The 5290-nt window shown below is 35.6% G+C and overlaps 1 long non-coding RNA gene across 1 annotated transcript; it reads right to left on the reverse strand.

Annotated features, from left to right (window-relative positions):
- Nucleotides 1-211: 211 nt before the first annotated feature.
- LOC131349813 (uncharacterized) lies at nucleotides 212-5011 on the reverse strand. The gene is made up of 4 exons (XR_009204115.1): nucleotides 4943-5011; nucleotides 4510-4637; nucleotides 4382-4426; nucleotides 212-716 (listed from the first exon to the last, which is right to left on the reverse strand). It is a non-coding gene; the product is annotated as an uncharacterized LOC131349813 (long non-coding RNA).
- Nucleotides 5012-5290: the final 279 nt, after the last annotated feature.

Here is a 5290-nt window from a genome sequence, read left to right on the forward strand (position 1 = left end):
AGTGAACTGGGAAGACTTCAACAAAACAGAAACACACTGAGATTAGTTATCTGACCTAAACAAAAAAAAAAAAGAAGAAATGAACATAAATGGCATTCAAACCCTTAATGCCAGTGAACATATACAATGTCTCAATATTTACATGTGCAAAGATTATATAAGGCAGCAAAACCAAAATCAAGGAGCAGATCAAACTCGTAGTCAAGGCAGGCAAAGATTAAACCAGAACTGTTAGAAGCAAAAACACAAAACGGAATCTCAACACACATACAACCACAACACACCAAGTGAGCACTGATGTTGGGGTTACTGGCTTCCATCCCAGCTTTATACTGTCGCCATTAACAATGTCATCTCTGAGCTCTGGAGGAGAAGGGAGGGCCAGACTGGACAGTCTCCACAGCATGTGGTGGCAGCTTTTAGCTGACTGACTTTAGCTAGCTTAGTAAATGACAGTGTAAAGTTCACATGCCAGAGGAACCCCAAAATGCCAAACCATTCCAGGAATAATGATATTGATTGTTAATTCTTATAAGCAGTTATTTCTCTGTTTATATTGCTTGAGATTTGATATGATGAACATATGTTTCATTTGCCTGTGCTAGCCCAGGGCTCACCAAGTGTGCTTTAGATATTGATTGAAATACTTCAGCACTTAATTGCTGTGGGTATTGGGAATATGTCTCTTACCCTCTGTGATCCAGCATCTGCAGAACCTGCAAAAGAAAGCGAGTATAGCTTTTCTATATAAATAAAGTAAAAAAAAAAGTGCTTATCTACTTAGTTTCAAAAGTTAGTATCAAATTTTAAAGTATTGTGAGATATTGTGTCTTTTGGTATTAGAGTCCTGAGACACAGCCCTGACCTCTAACTCCAAAAGATATGTTTAAGAGGTGAAGTCAGATGGTACTGTGAAGTGATGATCTGTGTAAAATTATGCTACAACAGCATCACTTCCTGGGTGTGGCCTTCTAGAGGTGTGTAAAGTTCAGCACATACAGCACTATTATACAGAATCCTCACAGAGCTGTGTTCAGAAATGGATCAACTATACAACTTACTGTACATAGCGAGATACATACCACTGAGTCTCACTCTAGTTACAGGTCATTTATTTTTATCAGTTCATAAATTGAATTAACTGATTGCAAAGTTTGTAAGAATCAATCTAACAATCTTTCATATTCTTAAGACAATATTTTGTTTACAAAATAGCTGAAAGATTCCTAACATTTATTACATTTTCTCCTTTACAACATGCAGTTTTGCAGATACAATTGGGCTGATGGATGAAGTTGGCAGCATTACCAAGAAAGAAACAGACACTGTTACTCTAAAATGTTCATACGAGACAAGCAGCAATTACATTTTGCTTTACTGGCACAAACAAGATCCTAACAGTACAATAATCCTAACAAGTTTTTTTCTGTAGAAACGTGCAAGGTCAAGAACTGGCCAGCACTGCGCTCTCTCTGCCGGGTGAGCTGGAGTGGAGATACATAGTGTTTTAGCGATTTCCAAAGAGAGAGTTGAAAGGTCGATAAATTATCATTAATCCAGTTATGATAGTTGTCCAACAATGCTTGTCGGCTGTACGAGATATATGCAAGGCTATTCTGAGTGAATAAACTTGCAACTAGTATAGAAATAACTACTAAATCGCAGAATCTGGGGAGACGCTGAGCCTCGCGTTGTGCACGCACCGCTATCTTGGTCATGACAAAATGTGCACATACTCAGAAATACCAGTACAAACATATGCCAAAAATTATTCACTGTAAACGAATTAGAAAGAGCAGCAGGTAAGCAAAGGTTCAGTAGTGATAGAGATTAAGGAGTATGTTGATGCTCATCTGTTTATCACAGAGGTTCACAAATTGCAATGTTCATTGCAATTCGTGAACATTGCAAGACTTTAGTCAAATTTAAATTGTGTTCATACCTTGACAATGGGATTCATTTATTCAAATATTTGTTTACACAAGCATAGTGAAGCATTTCATTTGGGGATGTTAGGAAGGCTCATTCAGGGTAGATATTGAAGTCTGTCTTTAGACACAAACAGATAACTATAGCTTTAACTACACTGTGTAGCATGTAGCACTACAGACTAATTAAAATTAATTTTAATATATGATTGAATCCAGTTATTATACTACAGACACAATATGCATACAATTAGTAAAGAGGTTTTTATGCTAGAAAACTGCTTAATACTATCACTAATTTTAGCAAAAATCAGGCTTATCAGATTTTAACATGTCATAAAATATATTATGAAATATCAATTAATTTAAACAATGGATTTAGCACATATAATGCCAGAGCTGACATGACAATGACTAAGTAAAAGTGGGTGGAGCTAGATGTGGTAAGATACAGTTTAGAAAGTTTCACAGAGATCCTGCCATTTATACCTACTGCAAGAGAGACACAACTATGGAAGCCCAGAGAGGCCATGTGATATTTTTTTTGCTTTTGTTTTCTCGTGATCACGACTTAATTTTCTCAGTCGTACAGAAATTTGTCAACGGTCCCTAAACTAGCGCTTCCGAGTGTCTGTCTAATGTCCGAATATCAAACTAACTTCACCGCGGTTCTGATTATGTCATGATCATGAGAAAACAACTTTTGTTATCTCGTGATCACGAGACAATTAAGTCGTGATCACGAGAAAACAAAAGCAAAAAAAAAAAATACCACATGGCCTCTCTGGGCTTCCGTACACAACAGTCATGTTACGCTTCTTTAATTTCATAGTTGTTAAAAACAAACATTGGTAAGACATTTATATTATACACAAACTTTAGGTGAATGCTGGAAATGAGCTGATACCTAAACATGATTAATTAACTTACACAATGAAAATATAAATGTTTATGTTGTTGTAATGTTTTACAGCAGGTGCTGTTGACAGCAGCATTACACCAGAACAAACCATCATATCTTCAAGTGAAGGCAGCAACATCACACTGACCTGCACATATGATGATTCAGCTAGAAATCTCCACTGGTATCGACAAAAACCTCAATCAGAACCAGAGTTTCTTCTGCTAATTCCTAAATCCTCATATAGTATCTCTAAAGCTGAACATGACCCAAGACTATCGACCAAAGTTCGTAAAAAGGACAGGAAAGTAGTTGTGGAGATCTTTCCTGCTGCAGTATCAGACTCTGCACTGTACTACTGCACCATGGAGCCCACAGTGACACAAAAATCAGATTTTACAAAAAACTCAAGCTTGATTTTTTTCCCAGCAGGGGGAGATGTTTACCTCTTTCATTCGAGTACAGTTTCCTTTCTTAATTCTCAGACTTTGATCTTTATTTGCTTTGAATATTAACATGGATCTTACATACTGTATGTTGGTATTGCTTAGCGGTTGAACAATCAGAGAAGAAATCCTTTAAAAAATTCAATATATTATTATAATAGAGGCTGCTGACAATAGCATTAAACCAGATCAAACCAATGTATTCACAATGGAAGGCAGCAAGATCTCACTGTCCTGCACATATACTGGTATAATACAGTCTCCACTGGTATCGACAAAAACCTAGATCAAGACCTTAGTTTCTGCTGCTGATTCTTGAAAGCAGTCAACATGTCACACAAGCTCAACAACCATATCCATGAATGTCCATAAAACTTAAAAATGATTAAGAGTAACTATAGCCACATGCACAGGCAAATGCAATAAGGCTTATTTTTATCTAAAAAGTGAACTATTCAGTAAGATAGCAAATTGTCATGAAAGCAATGCAATTACAATTTCAAGCAGTTTTAACCACTTTATCCAAAATGCAAGCACAGTGAAATACAAGCCTTGAAAACACTACATTAAAAATCTAGCGAAAATCAAGTTAAAAAAATTGAGTTGTGTATGGATCATGACAGAGCAAACTATTTGAAGAACTCAGGTTTTCACCAAAGCAGAAATCATGGGGTGATCTTGGGGTATTTTCAATTTTCAAACCTGGAATGTTATTCGGTCACTTCTTCTGATTATTGAGTATCGGTATTAGTATTTTTAACAAATTTTCACTCCTCACAAAAGACTTTTTCAAGGATTTGTGGGTTATGTACAAAGATGGAGCAAGTTCCCTAATGGACTGTTTTACAGTTGTATTATTTATGTCCATAGTTTTCTAATAAACTGTCCATTATTCAAAGTGATTTTCTAACTGTACATTTATACTCCTCTAAAACTTGTTCAAAGTTATATTCTTTTACTCGTATGAACCTCTCTTGTTCTTCTGTGGTATGAGCCACATCTAAAAGATTAGAGAAATCATATCAAATATGAGAGACCTTTATGCACTGAATGGCTAAGTGAAAAAAGAATTAATTTATTTATAAGATATATACAGATCATCCCACCTGAAGCAATTGGATCATCACTGGTAGTCTGGGTGTCCTTGACTTCTGAATATGACACAGAAATTTTAAACACATATGCAAATAAAAGGTTTAACAGTAGGAAGTATTTATACTTTTATGTAATTTACGTGTATTTTGCTGGATTGTTTTAGGCTGTGCTATAGTTCGGTCTTCCGGATGTTCCAGTGTTAGGTTCTGAAAGCCTTGTGTGGACATTTCAGGAAACTCATTGTCAGAATGTCCACAATGTTCTTGTCTGAAATAATCACAAAAAATAAAATATTCCCTTATTAATATGCAACATACCTAAGAGACAAATTGAAATATATTCAGAAGTCTTGAGTTTGTTTGGTATGTTATCCTAGACACTAGAATCAGATAAGCATTGTCTGGTCTTGTTTTGTAATAAAAATGATTGAAAATGAAAATTTAGATATAATCCTATATCTGAATACATATTGACCAGTTAAGTAGAAAGAATATGCCAACCTTCTAGTATAATCTCTCAAATAGAAATAAAATGAATGGATTTAACCATAAATCTTAAAATAAAGTTCTTACTTGATGAGAAGTCTATGGTCTCTTAAAGTTTGAAGGAGAGCTTAAAGGTTCTTTAGCCTCTGATGGATTTCTAGCTTTTATTGGGTGTTTTCCCAACATACTGGGTGGGTGTGGGGTTTTGGTGGGAAACTGGGATTGGAGGGAAGTTAAGCACGTGTTTGTGTGGGTGGCTGGTTAACTATTTATTGTTCATTGTTGAAACCTGGTTCTTGGAGAAATGTGTTGCTCTGATGCTGTATGTCTGTTGCACTGTTTCTCCATTTTGACCTGTAGGCCTCTGGTGGAAAGAAATCCTTACATCAATTCCATTTAAAAGATTTACGTCTTTTTTAAACTTTAAACTTTCTT

Source organism: Hemibagrus wyckioides, unplaced genomic scaffold, assembly GCF_019097595.1.
Source record: "Hemibagrus wyckioides isolate EC202008001 unplaced genomic scaffold, SWU_Hwy_1.0 Contig13, whole genome shotgun sequence".
NCBI lineage: Eukaryota > Metazoa > Chordata > Actinopteri > Siluriformes > Bagridae > Hemibagrus > Hemibagrus wyckioides.